The 22,229-nt window shown below is 40.7% G+C and overlaps 1 protein-coding gene across 2 annotated transcripts in view; it reads right to left on the bottom strand.

Moving 5' to 3' along the window:
* Positions 1 to 22,229, bottom strand: part of LPAR1 (lysophosphatidic acid receptor 1) — a 70,348-nt gene that overhangs the window by 10,650 nt on the left and 37,469 nt on the right. The gene's annotated exons all lie outside the window — the stretch shown is intronic.

Here is a 22,229-nt window from a genome sequence, read left to right as displayed (position 1 = left end):
CCAACAGAAATCCATATACCCCCCATGGCACTTTCCCAGGCATGGTCACAATGCTATGCTCAAGCAATACAGTTTGTTTAGCAGATTTCAAACAACTTTGGTACACAAGATTGTTTAATTGTATTTTCTTTGTTGTTAAGGACATTAAGTGTTACTGGTATTATGTTTGGATAAGCTCCAGTTGCAACACAAGATTCCAAATGAACCATGGGTGGATGCAACTTAATATGTAAAGGATTGCTTTGATTCTTACATAAATGGAAATTAATAATATTAGAAAAAAAATATTAGTCTCTATCTGTTTCCTTAATAGGAATAAAATTTGTTTCTCCCATGCTAATACCAGACTGCAAGTAGGAGAAAGTCCTACTTGTCCTGCAAGTTACCAAAGGGTAGAGATACTGAAAATGACTGCATTATACACCAGCTCTGTCTCAACTGCAGGACAACTGTGTGTGCTTTTATCTTTACATAGCCATACTGATATTTATCTGATTATAGCTACCTGGTGAAGCTGCAGTAGACAACCCTTGACGGAACTGCATCAAGACCAGTTACACAAAATGGTTTTAAGGAGCAGAATCCACCACGATAGCTGTGCCTTTCTGGGAAAAGGAAGAGCACGAGCTCTAGAGTAAAGCAGACAATAGGGGAAAAGCCCTCATGGATAAGATGTCACTATAGGATAAATCTTGGAAAAATCTGCCTGTCTTAGACATGTTAGGACAGCCTTTTCCCCTAAAAGACTTTCTATTCTCATCTGAATGTTAACCAATGAAACTGCTGTCTTAGGCCAGAAGCAGCCTTGGACAGACTGTACATGAACAACAGCACTGTACTAAGTTGCCTGTACACCTCACCACCCAAGCAGTGTCAAGGTCATATGTCAGGCTACCAGACTACCAGTGAAGCATCTACAAACAGCAATGATAGAACCAAGGGATAGCAGAAAGACATTGCACTTCTCAAGAAAAGCACTGACTGAAGAACTACCCCTATTTTGATTGTGGTAAGTATATCCTTAAAGGTTATCAGAAGGGTAAAATCCAGGTTTTAGTACTTAATTCTATATGTGTTTGTTTAAAGCTATCTAGATGAGGCTGGAAGTGTATTTGGGCAGAAAATATAATTTTTGGTCTATATTTTCACACTGAAGATGAGACATGGTTTAAAGGGATGCAGCTACCTCTTGGCTCTCATAGGTGCCTCTGGATTCCCCTGGAACATCAGATTTTCCCTGTCTGGACAAGATGCCTTCATTCTGGAACTCTGATCTTAGATGTCAGGGAAAAGGATACTTCATTGTTTTATCAAATTCTATGACGCTAATCTCTGAGAGAGAAGCACTACAAAAGTGTATAATAGGTACTTTTCTCCCCATCAGAAGGGTGTTTGCTGTCCTGCAGCATATAATTTTACTGTGGTAGCAACAGTATTTCCCATATTTCAAATGGGAAATTCAGTGAACAGGACTGGAAATGTTTCATTGCTGGTGGTAGATAGACAGATTCCAGTGGCAGCTTCTCTGTGATTTCCTCTTTTTTTTACCATTACAGAATCTATATTGGTTTAAAGTTTTCAGGCAAACACAGAAGGTAGCACTAAGAAAATTTAGCCTTTATTTCAACTCATACCATTAAGAATCACGTTGTCCAATCATGCATTATACTGGGGAAAAAAAAGTGCATCTTCAGCTAGCTCTTTCTCTCACCAGTACACATCTGGATGGGCCCTGGGAATGCAGTTACATTCTCATCACTACAAATGAAGGAATCCCAGTCTCACCCACTTAGAGGATTAACCATTAAAACTGCTTCTGGGTTAGACAGTGATGTGTCCTCTCCCTGTGACTAAGCTTTCCCAAAATCACTGCATTTATTGGAGATGTGAGCTTGGTTTGGCATACTGAACTGATCCTTGTGTTTCTGTTGGCTTACAGGAACAGCCCTCTACCCTTGGCAGTCTCCTCTCCTTTTCTAAATTTAACCCTGCTAAGAAAAGTATGGCACCTAAAAGCATCCAAGTATAGTCCTTGCACTGTGTTAGCACCACTGGCTTAAAGATTTCTACATAAATAGCCTCTGAAACCACAAAAAAGAGCACTATCATGCTATTTTGAAGCTTGCTCAGTCTGCATGTTTCTGAGTATGTGACACCTTTGACCTCTAGCAGACAGTTCGCTCCAGTGTCCCTATAAAAGACTGTAGATTTTGGCTATGATAACAAGGAACAACAATGATGAAGTGAAAAAAAAAGGCATTGAGTCTTCTCTTTCACTTCCTACCATCTACACATGAAGGAGCAACTGTATAGCAGCAGAATACTGAAATAACTGCCATGCCAAAATTGGGCTGATTCCCAGCCACCTTCATCTCCTTTAGGGGTGTTCATGAGAAGTGCCAGACAAAGGTCATTTAAATCCAGCCCCTATCTACCATGCAAAGAAGGAAGAGGTGTTAACACTGCTGCTTTCTCTGGAGCAGGTCTTGCCTGCAGCTCAGCTTTGTCCTGGGTCCTCTGCTGCTGGGCATGAGTGAGGTGTCTCTGTTCCCACTGAACTCTTGGCCTCCCTAATGAGACTGTCAAAGATGACAGTAACGATTTTCTTCTGTCACCTGTCTTCAGACTAAGGGCTTGTCTCTCACAGTGACATGGAGAAAGCAAGCTGCTGCCAGGGCAGAGCTTGTGGCTGTGCTCATGGAAGGGCTCCCTATGGACCTGCTAGTGAACATGCTGCTTCTGGAGGGCAAGAGCTTGAAAATTCTTCCCTTTTAGCACTCTCCACTTGCCAGGGACTTCAGTCCTCAAGGGATAAGGGATTTAAATGCCATCCAATGTAAAATCTTTGCCAGACAAAAATGAAACCATCTAGTACTTTTCAAAATACACTAAGACACAGATTGAGATGATCTGGTAAAAACGCACATCACCATTATGTAAAGCGGGACAGAACTTTTAAAAAAACATTAGTAACAGTTCCATCAGATGTGGTAGATCAGCTACATACAGTGCAATCACACCAAGGGTTGCCAGAGACAGAAGACACCTGTGAAAGCATTTACTTTACACTTGGAATGCCTGAGACTAAAAGCAGACAATGACAAAGCGGTGGCATCCAAGACGCAGGCCTAATTTGTGCTGTGTAGTCTGATGGCCCTTACAGTTATCCAGTCCTGTCTGACTGATTCCACATGCTACGCCCTCCCTCAGCGAAATCTGGGCACACCTGATTGCTTTGTGGGAAGAGGTTCCAGGTGCAGGGCTGGGATGTCTGCTCCAAGAGAGGTGACAGAATACAAGCAAGGAGACAGCCATGAAAGAAACTGTAACTCCACTGACTCTCACAAGCAGTTGTAAAAACAAACAGTTGCAAATGGTACAGCTGCACTGAAAGCCAGCCTCTAAAAGGAAAACAAAAGGCTTTTCCATACTCTGTGGAAAACAAGAAGGTCTGGCAACGTTTATCAGTCCTCAAAAAAAAGTCTTGGTATGTCTAGGTCATCTACTGTATTGCATCTTTTCACTTTAAACAATACAGGGTTGTGACCATGGATGCAGGGTTGTGAAAAAGAAAACCAAACAACATCAGTTGTCCCTGAATGGATGAGAGTTGTCACCCAAAGGACCAAGACTGATACCAAACCACAAAGGCAACTTCCAGTTGCATTACCTTCAGCAGCTGCACGTCTGCAGCTCAGCTACGGGACTGAGGAGGCAGTAAATTGACAGACTGGCAGAAGGGGTGAAACAGGGCCAAGAGGATCAAAAAACCCAAGCTCCTCAAATTCCTGCTGCCAGCTTTTGTACTGCTCCATGTTAAAAAAGCATACAGAACCGAGCAGACAAGCAGACGGGCTGTGCTCACTAGCAGTGCTCAATAGTACCAGCACACGTCCAGGAGGTAGAACCTGGGGACACTGGGAATATGTTTTATTTGAATACCAGCTAATCAAAGCACCTACACTGAGTACTCCTCCTCCAACATACACCCCAAATAGTACCTGTGGGATCATTCTGATTGATTTAATTCAGCATTGCTCAAATATTAAGTTAGATTACTTTGGAACACACAAGCTGATGCATGAATCTGGAAGACTTCTGCATGACTGTGTTTTTTTGGTTTTTTTTTAGCAGATACTTGAGGACTTGCACCTAAAGCAAACACGAAGCTACATGAGATAATCTGAGACCTTCCAGGAAAAAAGTCTTTCCACTGAGGAATTTTTGGGTTTTAAAAAAAAAAGAGATAAAAAAGCTATTAGTACATTGTAAGAAAATTGCTTGCAAATCCTTCTAGTCAGCAAATTAATTGCTTCTAAGAAGTCCTTCTGATGTTCTAAATGAGATACACAGCTTTTTCTTCCTTCTTCAGAAAAGAATAAAATCTCCCTAATTATTCCGCAATGCACTGAAGGTGCCAATCAGAGGTGACCTTATTTTTTTTTTAAATGTTTTAACAATGGAAAGAATATTGAGGCAACGCTGAGCTAAACTTCAACACAGCACCAGTGCATAGGGGAGATGCACAAAGGAAAAGCCCTGATGCAAACTCATATCAGTCTTTGCTGGACTTCATTTGAAGCTCCTGATGATACTTGTTGGCTTCTCCTTATTTTTATACAGAGCTCAGAGCAGTGGCCATAACAAAGTCAAGCTAGCAAAATTAGGGATGAGTGCAGCAAGGCAGAGGGGCCATTTCAGTGCTGTAGGAAAAGCCCATGCCTCCAGCTGCTTGTCTTTAACAGGCAGGCTTTGTAGCCTGGAGAATGATCACAGCTGTGCCTCAAATAATAAGGAGCCAAACCAACCAGCACTGCAAGCTTCAGCTCTGCTGCACTCTTACTAGCTGTTCTGCAAACTGTGAAGGGAGAAGAAGAACATAGATTTTTCTGTTTCTGGTATCTTCTAGGAGAGGCAAGCATCAAGGGATGTGTCTGCTTACTTGCCCTTCAAAATTAATCAATATTCAGCTTCCTTAGCCATCCAGTGACACCACAAGAATCCTTACTGGCATCAGTGTTCTTGCTCTTGTCCTGCCATCCAAACCCCTATATTGTAACTGTATTCATTAGCACTCTATCCATGTGCATGAGAATACAGGGCAGTGAGCAGGGAACATCAAGTAGAACTTTCAGACTGTCATACTGTACATTTGGTCATTTCATGGTATTTTCAGCACATATTTTTCTGAAAACAAGCATTAGCAAAATAAGCACTTGTTTATTTTTATCATTGTCTACCCTCTTGTCTTAAACTGTGACTCTGGGGGATGGTCCTATGTAGGGCTAAGAGCTGGACTTGATGATCCTTGTGGGTCCCTTCCAACTCCACATTTCTGTGATTCTGTGATCTCCTCACCCATGGGGAAGCCTATTGGGTAAGACTTGAATACTCAGGTCTCAGCTAAACCAAGTGCTTCTTTGGGAAATTCAGAAAGCTGACTTGTGTCTGTCATCCTACTTTTAGCATGGTATACTCATCTCGCAATTTAACGCATTTGTCGCCCTCTGTATTATTCATATTTTAAGTATACACGTGTGCTTCCACAGAGAGTGTATTTATCACGAGTAAGTCAACAAGAACCTGCATCTCTTGCTGTTTTGCACCTGGCTGTGAGAGCTATTGAATGCCACCAGACTTCTAGCCTCGCCATGAGGACTCACTGGGAGTGACCAGGCTTATAGTGTGTCACATAGTATCGTACTCGTTGTGAGTCTGTAATTGTGGTAGTTCTTATTGAAAATGACTGGACTCAAGAGTGCTGCATTGGCTCTGTATTTCTGTTGCTTAGTGTTGAATTGGCTAAGATCCAGAAACTAAGCCCAGCCACCCCCATCCCCTTTGATATCTGAGGACCAGCTGGAACACAAGGGGGTTTATTTTCTGTTAAATTTCCTTAGTCTTGACGTGTCAGAAAAATTTGCCTTACTCTTAACATGACAGCATCACTTAGTTGTCATGAACTCTAAGCAAGTCTTGGAGACAGAAGACACTTCCAAAAAGAGGGCAGCTGTGCTCACAACAATGAGGGATCGCCTGGAAAAACCTCACTCTGAGGACACAAACTGCAATATTCATACTCACCTTTTAATCAAAAAGGATGAAAATATTCTAATACAATTTCTCCACTTAAAGAACAATGCATACATGAAGTGAGCTACCAAATCATTAAATATTTCCAGCTAATTTTGTTCCTGATATCTCTCATGTTGGTTCATGAAGTGTCCAAACCTATCACTAGCCTAGAAAATCTTTTCTCACAGCTCTTTAAAATGCTGGCAATGTGTTTGTTGTTTCCAAGCACTTTTTTATTTTCCTGGGGCATGAAAGATAGAGGTGTTTAAACAAAGAAAATATACTTCCAAGCACGTGGACTTTTCTGGTCTTTTTTTGAAAGTGGTCAGTTTGTGTCACAGAAGTGGAGGAGATGGTTTCAAGATGTGGCAACATCCGTCTCTCATTATCACAGATTTCAGCACACACAGAACTGCACTATATCACACTACTGCAAAATGGTGCCTGCAAAATTGCACGCCTTTAGCTTTACAGGCAATTCTATCAGGATACTAGTGCCTTTTCTATGCACTGTACTAACACTACTTTTGATTAAAAAAATCCAATTTAACTCTTTATAACACTACCAAAGCCTTCTGCTTGGGCTGACTTTTTTGTTTGTTGTCCTTTCTGCTTTCTAACATACACTTGAAGAGATGTTCAATGAAATGTCTAATGCTGCATCCATTAGACATTTCACTCTTCTGCTTGAAAGTATTCACAGCAAAAAGAGGCAGTGAACTTAAACTTCAAATGGAAAGAAGGATATCAAACTTCTCTAGTAAAACCTCTGGCAATTATAATATTTTCTTTGGTAATTTTTGTTATTTTTGGGGAAATCTGCATTCAACAGTCTAATGTACCATGGAGATACCCCACAACTGACACTTTACAAGATTCCCTCTACTGTATGAGTTAAGGGTAACTCTTAATAGTCAGGCTGTGGATGCAGGAGACCACTCTGCAAACTCTGGGGGGAAAAACATATTGTTTCAAAGTGAAGTGCATAAAGTACAAAGCTTATGAATGGATAACAGTCAGAGTTTTAGTACATTTCATCACTGTTTTTAAGGTCAAGGCCAGGTTTGAAAATCTGGTTCGTGTCCCTGCTAAGATTTCAACAATATTTGCAGTGAAATCCTTGTGTTTACACAGACAAATGCAGAACTTGTGCTTCTGCCAGCTCTCTCCACTCATTTTAAATGGAGGAGGTGTTAGAAATGTGAGACACTGTTGTATGCACTGTATCCTGGAAGGTTGCTATATCTGTGGCTGAGCATCCCTTCTGACAGTAAATACTCAAATAGGAGCAATTTCTTTACAGATCAAGCCTTAATGGGCCATTATTTCTGTGCAATCCACTTTTTCAATTATTGATGATCAATTGGGTCTTGAACTTAGGAACTGGAAGTGTGAGACAACTACATTAAAATAAAATAATGTTTAAAATTTTGGTGTTGAGTTTCCCAGAACACTGAGGAGAAGTTACAGTCTTCACAAAACAATGAAAATTTTGGGGAACTTTGAAAGACATGCAACATTAACCAGAGGATATGTCCCAGCCCTGGTTGATTTCTGTGGGCTCTGGTGGACCCAGAGGGAGCTACCCTAAGCAAGAAACCCAACCCTTAGCCCCCCGAAATCTCAGCAGTAACAGTAAATTGACCTGTGCGGGGCAGTGGCCAAGGGTAGCAGGCTCTTTTGCATTTTGGCTCCCCTCTCTCTTGGATCATCACAGGCAGGGAAGCTGGGAAGCAAATGCCTGCCTACCCAGCAGGCAAGGTACCCACTGCTCCTCCTGTTGAGGCACCTCTCTCCTTCAGTCAGAGAGATATATCAATGAGAGACATTAATGGTGAATAATTGTACTATTTTCTAAACTTTTCAAGGGAAAAAAAATTAAAGTTCCATATCTAAAATTAATGGGGAACTCCTACTGATTTTTTTTTTCCAATTCCTAGCACTTCAGTTTTTAAGGAATTCAGAATTTCTTCTAAATGTAATCAACTTGCAGAAGGGCTGCAGGGCATGAAACAGGTAATTTCAGCAAAACAAATGAAGAAACAAAAGCCTAAAGCACTTCAAAAGCTAGAAAAAACCTAAACAATTCAGCAAAAGCAGAGTGAATTAAAAGCACCCTGTTAATTAAACCATGTTGGCTCGTAAAATCAACATCAGTCTCCATAAAAGAAATGTAAGAGGTCAAATCCTCAAAGCATATTTCCAGTAACAGTTTGATTAGATCTACTCTTATGGTTTAAATATGGCTATTTTTAATGCATGCTGGAAAAAACCCATGGTATTTCTATGGGTAGGTAAAAATGGAACAGATACTTGTGTCATTTCACAACCTGGTTCCAAAAGCTCAGGAAAAAAAGATTTCTCTTGTTACAGGAGTAAATCTCTATATACTGCGTATTTATGCCTATGACAATGATTTGTAGGAAGGTGTCTACACTTTATTTTCTGGAAACAGGCCTGGAATTGCTTTTCTCTGCCAGGAGAATCTGGCAGCCTGATCCAGCTCAGAGGCACGCGAGATGGGGCCCCCAGTGCTGCAGGACAGGGCGGTCTCGACTGTGACAGCCCCACAATCCTCCCACAACTCAGGCTCCACGTCTTATCCTGGTGGTTGGGCTGGCTTTCAGAGGTGCTGATCTTGCCTGCCAGCTGTACCGGGGCAAGGCCATGGAGATAAAGTTATAAATAAAGAAAGAGAGTGGAGAGACAGGAATGGGGCAGGGGGAGAGGGAGGAGAGTGAAGAACCAAAAAAATTTAAATAAGAGGAAAATCTCACAGGAAACAGCATCAATCAGTACTGTGTTCTCTGGAATGCGTTTAAAAGCTCCTATTTCTGGAGTGCATACAGCTTCATCTGCACCTCTCACACTACTTGGTGGGGCAAGCAAGGCCAATGTTGAGTACCTGAAAGCCTTCAGCTCTTTAACAGTACCACAGAGCACCACAAGGTGAATGCAGCAGTCAGGTATTTGATGGATGAATAGGCTGAAAGCTGAAATGTTCATCAAAAGAATGCTACATTACTTATTGCAAGTTAAGTACTTTGCTTTGTTTGTTTATTTAAATTGACCCCTCCTCCCTCTAGAGAGAACTAAGCCAATCTTTTCTGCTGGCAAGACAGAAACCCAAACAACTCATTTTGTGCAAAACACTGGCCAAATAGCCAAGGATCAAACGCAGGTTACCCTCAGTGAAGGACCATTTTCAATCTCCATGTTCTGTAGAAGCCATATAGCCTAAATATGCATTCCCTTTACTTGTTTGTGTGTATGTGTGATGACAATAGGAAGGAAGTCAAGCTACCATGTACTCTGATATTACTCTCTCCCTGTTGAAGGAGAGTAAATCCAAAATGCAATTGGAAGGCCAACTGTATCAAGGCTCAGCATCAGGTAGGAAGCAAGCAGCAAACAATTATCCCTCGGTACCCTACAGCCATGTCACAACATTGCTTCTATCCAGGGCAAGGGCTCTCTAGGAAAGAGGTTTCAAAATGCAAAAATGCACGAGGATATGCAGAACAATGTCAGGGGCCAAGCAGGAGAGGGATGTTATCCAGGTAGCTCTTTTCATGTACCTCCTGTCCCTGAGGCAGAGAGGTGAGCACCCTCCCTGGTGATGAAATTGGTGCAGGCAGGAGGCCGTGTAGAAACCTATGGAGGACGGAGCAGAGATAGCTGTGGGATTGCCAGCTATCTTGGGGATTTCTATCTTCTCTCTTCACCAGGGGCAGACATTTTTCAACACAGATCTCATTAATCCCTTAGTGTACCTGAGAAAGGAAAAGGAAGAAAGCCCTAGATCTTCACAACTTCGGAGCTAAATCCTGCAGACCACCCTATATTCTTCCACCAGAACAAATGCAGAGCAAGCAAAAAGCCAATTTGATTCTATTTCACTACATAACAAGTATGTTTATTGAAATAGGAATAAAAATCCAACTGTGATCTCTTCAAGGAACAATGAATACATTCCAGTGCTATACACCACAAAAGATACTTCCAAAAGATGCGCTGTGGAAATAAATTTTTCTGTCTTCATGGAGCACTCAAATTCCAGAAACGAACAGAAATGTCAATTTCTTCCATTTTCACCACGTATACACACAGCTTCAGTGACCATGGTACTGCATCTCTTCTACTCTCACCTCACACACAGTTGTCTCTTTTTCTCAAATAGTAATTATTGAGTCATCAGCTTCAAAACAAGAACTTTAGTGAGCCCATTTTCTTGGTAAATGATTCTTTGGTTTCCTAAAGGTCACTTTGAATGAACTGACACACAGGGGGCAGGGTGGGGTAGGGAGAGGAATATAAGTTTTTTGTTCCTGTCACTGTCAACCTTAATGACTTTTTTTTTTTTGCCTTTCAAGCTTGTGCACCACCCTACCATGTCCATCCTGCACACTAAGATGGCAAATCCTTTCAGTAACTCAGTGGCATCTCTGTGGCTTCTGGCAGCACAACCCACCATTCAAGTGATTTCTGTCAAGTCACGTTGAAGACCTTCTTCAAAAAGTATCTTCCTTGGTCCTGAAAGGTGAATCCATGTCAGTGCAAACCTCTTTTGTTTTCAATGCTGACACCTGCAAGTGAGGTAACTTTAAAGTCTCATTTGTAGCTAGTGCATTTACTAAATGGAGGTTGTGCCTTTAATATGGTATGTGCTTGAGAGGCTAAAACAGAAGAGCAGTTGACCAAGCAAGACTTTTGCTATACAGAAATTATACAAACCCCCTCCAAAGCCAGCTGACAAACCATATGCTTGAAGTGAAGCAGCAGATAGAAAAATCGGAGGCTTAACTCTGAACTATCTAAATTGCAGATCATGACCTCTCCATCTCCTTCACAAATGGAAAACATAGAAATTTCTTAGTCTCACATGAAGGATGACACTGAAACACCTGAGGATGTTGCAGGATCACAAGACGTTGCATTCACTTCTTGCCTTTAGGTAGAATAGTTTGGGTCTCCTCAGGTGCACTCTACCTCTCCTCCAGGGAGCAGGAAGGACAAACTACTAATAGATGTTTGGAGAGCTCAAAAGCTGGTTGAAATGAGAATTCCAAGAAATACATAGCAGTTGCTTCTGTGCAGCAGCAGTAAATGAGGCATTGGGGGGGGAATGGATGACATCAGAAGGAAACCCAGACAAAGCAAAGGTTTTGGACTCAGAAATTAAAGAGCCAAGTACCTCTCTGCTTTGATATTACTTTGGAAATCATCCACTGGAAACAAAATATGCTACTTTTTACAGGGTAGGGCTTTCATATTCTTTACTCTTTTTTTTTTTCATGGCAAAGACAAGGGATCTCCTGGAAGGCAAAGTGGTCAGCACTGAACGCCATTTCTCCATTTTTCTATTTGCCTCCAGAGGCTGAACCAGAACTTGGTATGCCCTGCTGATATAACTTTGAACATCAAACACTAGGCAGACAAGCTTTGCAGGTCTGCCAGCTCAAGAAAAACAAATTTGCTGTCACAAAACTCTGTTTTGATCTGTACATGCAGGAGTCAGAAATACCCACACAGCATTCCCACCCTGCTTCCTACAGCATGGTACAAACCGATGGGAGTTGTTATGCTTTTCTATTTGCAGAGAAGATGTTTACTAAAAGTAAAGAGGACTTTACTCCTTCGGCTGGTGCCTTTCCCCATTGTCAGTGTTTAGGAACAGTACTCCCCAATTCTATGCTGACATGAGGTGGCACTAAATACCCTCTAGGTTGTAGCCATGCTCCCTCCTGGCTACTACAAAAATTAACCCTGTGCTGGCTGGAACCAGGATGCCCAACCATGAGGCTCTTCACAGTTTGGAGTTAAGTTACTCTTTGTAGCCCCTTTGCCAACTAACTGAGTGCAAGTGGCCATCTTACATATCACATAAAGTCGACAGTTTCTTATGAAAGACATATATTTCCCCATTAAATGGTTGTAACCTGAAGGTAGAAACCTCATAGCTTCAAGTTCATACCCAAGCTCATGTCTGTGCTAGTAAATGTTTAAATGTAACCTGCCTCTACCAAAAGTAGACCTTGTAGCTTCGACAGATACTCGGTCTTTTTAATACTGTTATTCACTAAACTGGTCACTCGCTCTACCTGCCAGCTGAAGAGAATAAAAAAAAGCCAGCTCCTCATATACTCAAGGTGAGACGTTATAGATTGGTTTTTTTTTTTATTATGCAGAATTTTTTCCTCCCAGTTCATGGAAGCTAGCAGCAATGCACGTGCTATAGCACCAGCACCAAAGAAGGCAGAATGGGAGGAGCAGCATGTCTCATGGGAGAATGGCAGGCAACATCAGGTCCCTGGTGCGGTGGCCTGGTCTGTTTTGAGATGTTAGCATAACTGTTCTAAGTTGAGAAAAGTGAGCACAGTTTCAGGTGCATCCTTTTCTCTTATATAAGCAGGACACAGTTATAATAGAAAAGATGTCATTAAATATGTTTATTTTGATACTCACTGAAGGTAACCAACTTTGTAAAAAATCCAGCACATCATCAAGGAAATCCTTGATTTAAAAACCATCTAATGTATTTTAAAAATTTTCCTTGAGCTTTCCTTTTCTGAAGTACAGTTTTCAATTTTAGTCTGTTTAAAAGAAGAAATTGGCAGCCATTCTACAAATGTGCAGTAGTTTTACACAGTTTTTTTTTAACTCTCTAAACACTCAGATTTTGCTTAGAAAACTCTTCTCTAAGTTAATCCTTGTACTTCCCTAGAAAAGTAAAAAGTGGGCACCTTAAAACAACTTCAAACAAGGGAATATGAGAATTATCAATGCCATATGTCAGAACAAGTTCTTTCTGAGGTTATATCAATACCAGAAGATGGGAAATAGCTCCCTCAAAACTGCTTTTAGAAGAACAAGGAAGGTACTGAGTCCAGGGGAGCTTGGCAGCTTTTCCTCAGTGTAACAGCTAAATTCCTCCATCTTCTTTAGGAGACGATGACTTCTTTCATGAAGGAAGATATTTCAAAAATCTTAACTGTTCTTGCTTATCTATGGTTATATTAACAAACTTGCAATCAGATACCAAGTACTTTATTAAACCAGAATGACCCAAGCAGATAGTTCTTACTCCAATACAAAGATATGTAACAGACTTGCACTCTGTCTCTCCCCTAAAACTTGTCCGAACCTTTTTTTTTTTAAAGTAACCTCTAGGCTTTTAATGCTAACATCAAGGAATTACTGTTTCAGCCTCTGCAACACACAGAAGCTGCTCTTCTAACATCAGCCCACAGCAGCAGATGGTCACCCCCATGGCAGGTATGTCTGGGATGGTTTTAAAGACCAAGTTCTCACTTTCCCAGCTGCAGAACTTAAGGTCGCCCTATCCACAAACTTCAAAGCACTCATCCCTGGGTGTTCGAACACCTTCTGTTCACTAGTGGGTCTGGAAACCAAGCATTTTCACTTACAGCAGTCCTTCCTTCTCCAGTACATCATTAAACAGTACAAAGTGATGGATAACACTAGAGCATGGAAATCAAATGCCTCTAATTTACAAACTATCTCATAGCTTCTCAAGTGTCATGGCCTTTCATACAAGCTCTGAGCCCTTTTAGCTGTTCTCTAGGCACTGATGGGAAAGGATATGTGTCCTCCTATGGACCTGCCACATTACACTAGGAGCACACTTGGACATAATATCAGCATTTCTCCATATGGATACAGGAAAATCAACTTCAGAGACTTTTTTTTCAGGTTGAGCAAAGTTGAAGGGTGACACAAAGTTTTCCCAAATGAGAACTACAGAAGGCATGGGGATTTTCTGCTGTTGTTGTTGCTTCCAGCTTTAAAGAAGGGCATCAAAGTGTAAGTGTGTGAGAGAAACAAACTTGCAGAAGGACTGAAAAAAAAATTAAAAAAAAAAAAAAAAAGAAAGTATCTTTGTCTAACAGAAAAAAAAAAGGGAAGAAAAAGCAGTCCACCTGTGAGCTCAGTGACAGCATCCCCATCAATATGAAACAGGAAAATAGGAAGCTGTTCTGCCAGCACTAGAAGAGCTCAGAATAATATTTCCCTTTTACATTCAGATTCAAAATACATTTATTAAAAAAATGCACAAACTAGGCCTTTTCACTGAATATTCTTTTCATGCTGAGACTAGAAGGAGGGAGGCACAAAGGCTGTTATCTAAAAGCTGTCATTCACTGCCAACCATTTCCCACCTCACTGACTGGCTGCTGCACCTCAGATGTCTCAGCAAGCTTTTCCATCTGTAGTAACTTCATATTTTGATGTTAAAAGCCACAGTTTTACTGAAACTATAAAGGCAAAAATAATTTGATATTTAAAATTGTTATTCTTCTATTTTCATGGATTATCCTAGAAAAAAAACAAACAACCCAGAATGCTTGTTCACACTGCTCATGTGCAATGATGCAACGCAGAAGGAGCACGACTGCTCCTCTTCCACAAAACAGTCTCTTATTGTCAGTGTTTTCCACTGGTGGAAACAAATAACAGTTCAGTGCCTCACTGAATGCAGTTTTACAGTGCAACTAGCTAACAGCTGGCATTTTTGTTCACATAATTTCTCAAGCTGAGGTCTAGCTATAAGTTTGGCTTCGCATTTGAACAGTTTTGGCTGAAACACAGGAAAAACAAATGGTATCACAAAAGTGAAAACAGAAGTGGCTGGACATGGACCTTATACCCCATATCTTCCAGACTGCAAATGCTTTGCTTTAGCAATTACCAAGGATGTCTCAGTTTTACTGAGGGTGCAAGAAATGTAACCATGAAAGTCAATGAAGAAAATAACCAAAACATTTAGAACCGACTCCCCATGTAACTATGTGCTTTCTGAAGGACAAAAATGTTATCTTGTGAGCAGCCACTTTGTAAATGCATCATTGTTGCCTCTTCTAAAGGTGGATATCCATCTTCTGTTCCAAAAAATTCAGCTCAAAACCTCTGAGATCAGTAAGACTTGGTCATGTGCTGGCATTTTACATGCAAGTCTTCCTGTAAATGCTGATTTTCAAAATTGCTGTTTAATAACAATTTCTGCCCTGAGTCATCAACTTTTCTCCAAGTTTACCAAGACCTCTGCTTCAGAGTAAATGTTCCATAATCATCCCTACCTCCACTGCTTAGGAGAAGCCCAGTTTGATGAGTACTCCCTTGTGGATGTAGCACTGCTAAGTGGAGTGTGATGGCAGAGCAAGATATGTTACTAATTAACTTTGATTTGGTGTGTATTTTCAGTAGGTGAATATCATTCCTTCATCAGCAGTTTGTTATTCTACCTGGATTCAACACAAAATGTTGAATTCTATTGTTTAGGGTGAAGCTATGATTTCCAAATCCTATTATTATTAAAGGAAAAAAAAAATCAACTCCCTAGGCCTGTTGAGAAAATACCTACTTTTACCATTGTAATTAATTTTTAGAAGCTTCTTGGAAACAAGACAAAACTTATGTGAGCAATTAGAATTTATTTTTTGTTTATAATATTTTATTAATCAAAAGGTGAACACAAGTGCAAGAACTACTTAAGGTTTACCCTTTCTGACCATTCTCGGGAAAATGAAGAGAGCTTTCATTTGCCCTTTAAATTTATTTCTTCCCTGAAAAGGTAATAAATTACAGTGAAGTCAGGGGAAAGACTTTTATTAAACAAGGCCTCATTTTCATCATACTTAAAGGAGTGTATTTACTAGAGGGATTTTTCCCCCCTCAAAAATAAAATAAAATGAAACCACATTCCTGCCTTGGGAAATGATGAAAGTTCCTCCGAGCACGGTTTCAAAAGGATCCTAAATGAAAACAAATAATTCTTATTCCTAACCGAAGGGGGAAACTTCCACATGGTTTCCCCAGGGTGAAGCAATGAATTCCACTGGGATACCTGTAATACTTTAGAAAAAAGACAGTTAACCAGGGTTGTATCAGCTTTAGCTGCGGATGCAATAAATTTAATTGAGAGAGTCAGTGAAGAAATTAAACAAAACATTTAGAACGAGACTCTCTCCACACTCAACCATGCTCTGCATTCAGAGAAAGAGTTACCCCAATGCAAGGCACCAATAACTTCTGTTTTATCCAGTGGAGCTTGCACAGGCTTGTTTTGAAAAAAAAAAAGCTACTTATGAAACAAACTGACCACAGTGTCAGTGCTTCCTTATTCTTTTTCTTTTCAGTATCCTCAACAGCCAAGCACCAATGGGAAGAGATTTGGTTTGGGGCTACTAGACGAAATTCAAAACGACTCACCAGAATTCATTTGCAGGACAATAAATGAAAATCAGTGAGTGAGATTTAGAGAGACAGATTAAGTGTCAGAGAGCACACATAGTACTCCTTTTACTAGCAGCATGAAAAACATCAAGCAATCAAGAAACATCCGATGAAAGTCCAACGGGTCCTAAAATTAAGACACATTACTATCACTGCATAATTATGTAGAGATTACAGCTTAGATCCTTGGTAAGTTTTCGTGCCTCCATTATTTTAACTGAAAGCAGAAAACCTAATTGATATTTAACAGTTCTTTGTGAAAATTTGCCTTCCTTTTACCAAACAGTGCTAGACCCATCTAATATAGCAATCAAGCTGTATTTAGCAAGAAAAAGAAATACAGACATCTACATTTATAAACATAAAAATGTTAGTCCACTTGTTATGAATCACTGACTAAAAATCCTATTTTTTGTTGTTAAATCAGAATGATTTCATAATGTAACTTTCTAAGAAATACATGCAATAATATAAAGACTTCCATTCCACTTCATCTACTTGCAAGCTGAAAGTACATCGGTTTTTTAAGTCAATACCAAAATGTCATTAGAATGCACAGGGGAAAAAAACTCCAACAAAAAAACCAAAAACATAATACCTAATACATCAAAAGTAGAAACAGCAAACCCTGGAAACCACCCCCCCAAAAACTGTATGTGTTATTTTCCTCCAAGGAAGCTTCTGAGGAGCAATCAGAACTACTCTTAAGGCCTTCCACTAAAAGAAGAGAAAGAAATCCAAGTCATCAAAAATCCCGTAGAATAGATAACGTGTGCTATTAAAAAAATAATTTTAATTAAGATTTCACTTTTTCATGCAAATGTTAGATGATACAGCTTGAAAGTATTGCTGTTACACTGCAGTTCTAAAAGCACTATGACAAACCTTCCCTCTCCATACAATAGTAATAAGAATTTATTTTGTAAACTCTATGAGCTCTCCATTTAGACTACAGCCATCAGCAACATTTCTCAGTTTATTCGACTGTGGGGTTAAATTTACAGTTTATGCACTTTTAAAATATACTTATCTAAAAACACTGGGACTGCACATAACTGCACCCTGTGTGCTAGAACAGAAAATCATTGATGCTCAGACTTGTATTGCCTGCACCAGTTCCAGAGTTTATTGCCTTGTTTTTCCGCCAGGACTAAATCAATACACAAAGTGACGTTACTATGATGCAGGGGTCAGACAGGGTTGGTGACTCTGAACTGGCTCCCCTGTGTTGACCACAGGGTAACACGGTATTTATGGCTTCACACTGCTTCACTTCCAGAGAAGAAGCTGTGAAAAATGCTGCTCACGTATGAACTCCTGCCTGATCTCACTGCCCAGCATGGCTTTCTAATGAAAAGGTAATAAAGTCAAGGAAAAAAGCCCAACCGGATGCTGCTTTTATCCCCCATGGGGCCACTGCAACCTGACAGAAGGACATCTCCAAGCTAAGATGACATCCTTAGTTTCAGTCATCTCAGAAAAAATGCCGCTGGAGGGCTCATCTCTCTCGACACCAGGACTCCTCAAGGAGGAGGTGAATAGCTGATCTTCTTCCAGTCACTGGGCTCACAGTTAAACCTCGGCTTCTCCAAAAGATCCTCTCATAAGCTGCATTGTGCTACCAGGGCTGATGCTTGCTCTGGCCTACAAGAATAACTTTCCATGCATAGGGAAGGTCTGTCAAATTTTGAGTGACACCATAACCAAACTCTGTCTAGACAAGATCATCTCCATTCCAGTCCAGGACCAGGTAACTGGTGAAATATATTTCATAAGGCTCAGGTAGGTCAAAGGCCTGTGATTCAGAGGACAACAAAGATAAACCATTCCAGTTAACCACTGGGCACTGCATCAGGGGTATGGAAATAAAGACATCAGACATGCCTTTGTCAAGACATGATGTGCTGTTGATCAGGCTGTAGACCTATTTCATGGTCTTTTTATTTTCTACTGATAATCAAGTGATTTTTCTGCATGAGGGGGAAAGTAAGTAAAGATCCAGACCTCATGTCAAAAGAGACAGTGCAGACATTGAAAATGTCTTTTTAAAAATGTGCTTTCACAGAACTTCAATTTTTTTTGATCCTGAAAAGAAATGCTGCATATCAGTCAATCATTCAGAAAGGTCAAATTTATCAAAAATGCACTTTATTTGCTTTAACTGTCTAGCTACAGCATACGTGAACATTCACATGCATTAATGTAGTTATTTGCTGCTTTCCAATCCCATTTGGTACCTAGATGTGAAAGAAAAGCTACAAAAATAAGTCTTGTGCAATTCATAACTGCAGCAGAAAGGGCAAGAAAAAAGCTGTTGCAGAGCAGTTCTACCCGTCCAGATGTTTATATTGAACTTCCAGATGTTTTTCTTGCATTTATTCCTTCGTTATAATAAGTAAGGAACTGCCTTCAAACACAGTAAGACTCCTTTAAATCAAAAGAGTTTATACAAAAAGAACCTTCATTTTTCATGTCTGCCCACATTAGTTTCCCAGTCTTACAGAGTAAACCTCATTCCTGCAAACAAAGAGGATGATCTTACAGGCGGGAAGTCTTAAGTGTCTTTTTACTTCCCAGGAACATAAAGGGTGTTTTGTAAAGAAATCACAAATCTACTGTTTGCTCTCCCTACATCCTGGGGGTTAGCTGTGGTGCTTGGCTCAACAGGCATGCCTAATTTTGCCCAAACACCCTTAGGAACTCACATAACACAGAAGGCTAATAGTCAGGATTAGTAAAATACACACAAGAAGGGTTGTTGCTATCATCGTTATTTAAAATTCAGTTACAAAACCTCAGTATGGCAATCTTACAGCCTCAATTCTAAACAGAGAATGCTCAAAGATGCATATGGAGGAACATGGCAGAGTTATCCACATTGTAACAACATGAGGTGACAAACTAAGGTTGGATGGCTCATCAGCATTTAGGCAGGAGAAATATAGGCTAGCTTTTCAGCAGTAACATTCTAAGCTGGTAATTCTCTACAAATGCAGGTATATAGGAACACTTGAAAGACCCTAGCCTTTCCTGCCTTATTCCAGGCCACGGAAATCCAGACCAGAGCTAGTTTTTCCAGGCCTGAGCTCTGAAATCCTTCATTTGCTGTTTTCACTGCTTCTTAAAAAAGACAAACCTGCATCTGGCCCAGCCAAATCCATTCAGTGTCTCACTATGACCTTCACCAGAAAAACAGTTTAGCTTTGTCTTTAAATGTAACGTGAGAAAACGTGGAGAACAGAAGAGAGAATGCCAACTTTCAGCTGATGTATCTGCTCAGTTTCTGCCTGTTCCCTGATTGCTCATTTAAAGGGAACACTTGGTGGTGGTGAAAGGCAAAGTGTCATTAAGCTGCAAGCCAGACCAGACGTGATTTTATGGCTATGTGGAGTACACAGATCAGTCCCTCCTTAGTCCCAATGCAAAGGAAAGACATGGTCTAGAGAAAGAGCTTTATGTTTTTTGTTACTTTTGAAAGATTTCAAAAGCAGCCTTGTTAGAAGAAAAAAGGGCTCAGCTATGAAATCACTTCCTTCTGTTTAAAATCTTTTACTCAAGGAAAAAAAACACAAAAGAGCATGAAAAAAAAAATCTGTTCTCTGCTTTTGACTTGTTCCTAGGATTCAGCATGCCACCCGCTCTGTGGGATGACACAGTGTGCCAGATTCCGACCGCTCCAGCCAGCGCGTCAAGCACAGCCACACAATCACCCTCTTGTCAGAGGCAGCTGGCATCCTCCCCGCACATGCTGACAGCATCACCGCCTGGAGGACTGCACCCCCTTTAGGGTAGCTCTTCCCCTTTCGGACAAGGCAGCAAGGCGTGAGGAGGGCAGGCCATGCTAGGCAGCTAATGAACAAGAAACTCTTGTGTTAATTCCCTCCCCCTCCTGTCCCCAAAACACAGAGAGGATGGGGACAGGGGAAAAGATGCTCTTCTGCGTGCAGGAGCAGCGTGGCTTGGGAGTACAGCCAGGAGGATAACTCCAGGACACCCGTTTATGGAAGTTTAAAAGTCAAATGAACAGTTCATTGCTGCCCAATTCACAAGGGGATTAGTTATGGCTGAGCAGCATTTCAACAAAGATTCTAACATGAGGAATGGTTTGTCTCCCTCTGCCAATGCTCATACGTTTACCCAGACTCCCAGTTCTGTTTTCTCTTGGATGCCTGGGCACCATCTCTCTCCTCCAAAATGAATTGTCTTCTCCTGTGTAAAGCAGGGTGACACACACCAGCTCCCTTCCCCACTCAGCTATGGGGCAAAAGAGGAGGGAGAAGGATCTTCAGAATAAACTGAAACACTTCCTTTCCCATCTTCAACTCCTGCAAAAAGTTGGTCTCTGCCCTAAACAGCAATGTATTATTACCCTAATCTGCACCATTAAGAAAGGTAGGGGTTCTTTTCCTCTGTGTTATTGAAGTTCACTGATACAGAAAAAGCCATGCTGCATAAGGTGAGTTTTCAGCAAGTTTCTCCATGCAGCCTAAGACACACACTTTTTCTGCCCTTCCCAAGATAAACTTGCAGCACTACCTTTTGAAGAAAGTGTTCAGAAAATATGACACCTGAAACAAAATCTTCTGTTTATGAAAACTTTAGGCCAGACTTATAGGGAGACTGCAAGTAGTGACAGAGCAGCACACCCACCTGATCAACAGGCTGACCACACCGCCTACTCCACTCTGAGATATGTCACCTACGCAGCTCTTTGAAGTGATGCTTAGCTTTTTTCTTTAGAATCAGAAAACAATCCTCCATTGGAAATGCAAATTCAGCAATATGGGATGGCACTCCTTAACTAATGGCAATTAATGAACATTTCTTAACACCTTGATGCACAAACATTTAACTCCCCAAAAGTCTCTGTGGCTGCCCCAAAGCCTAATTCTTGGTTTCAGTCTATTATTTATTTATTAAATTAAAAAAAAACCAAACACAACCCTACACTAAAATCCCACAGTTGTTTCCCAGCCATCTTTATCTTGTAACAGTGTCTTACAGGTGGTTAGGATGTGGAAGCGTTGCTGCTTCTTTATACTATAGCTCTGAGACTGACCTCCTCCGGCCAAAGAAACCATACTGTTGAAGAAAAAACCCCAAACCAAACCAAATTAAAACCCAATCCCCTTGTAAAATAATACCAAGGTGGGAGCTGCAAGTACAAGGTGAAGAGTGTCACAGCCTAGGAGTGCCTCGCTTCCGTCAAACAGATTTAATAAAATAGTATGTTATCACTCTTTGTAAACAGTGTTTTATGCAGATTAGAAGAGGTGCTAAAGTACAGTGTGTGCAAAGCACTGAATGAAGTGCAGCAGTAACAAGAAATAAGTTCCTGTTTGAATTTTGAAGAAAGCTTCAACACTTGCTACCTGCAGTCCTGAAAAGTCTTGCCTCTTTGAGGAATCAGAGGTATTACTGAACTACATCTACAGTTAAACTGGAGTGACATTCAGTTTAGTTAATGTCACTTAACCCCAGGAATTGTTCCACTGTTTCCAGAACAATACCTGAAAAACATATGGTACTTATTAAGGAAAAAAAGGGTCACCTTATGTTCCTTGTGCACCTGTACTGTTGTAGTCACAGTGAGCAGCCTGTACATCTTCCCTCTGACCTCTGCTCAGAAGGAGAATAAAAGACAGTGCAACAATGCACCTTTCCAGCTGCATACATACCTCTAGTCCCATACATGCTTGGGATTAGCTGACATCTGATATTTATTCAGTGACTATTTACTTCTGCATTGTGTTGGTGTAAGTGCTCACTATTTTCCACACACTTTTTTTTTTTATTTTTTTTTTCCAAGTCTGAGCCAGTCTGTCACCTCACAGGAAATACTCCACTGCTGTATGAACAGTAATTCCTTCAGGAAGGAAAACAAGGATCTATTTCCCCAA

Source organism: Manacus candei, unplaced genomic scaffold (assembly GCF_025592945.1).
Source record: "Manacus candei isolate 608988 ecotype Guabito, Panama unplaced genomic scaffold, ASM2559294v1 h1tg000027l, whole genome shotgun sequence".
Taxonomy (NCBI): Eukaryota; Metazoa; Chordata; class Aves; order Passeriformes; family Pipridae; genus Manacus; species Manacus candei.
Note: the sequence above shows the minus strand (reverse complement) of the source record. Positions and strands in the feature narration are given on the sequence as shown.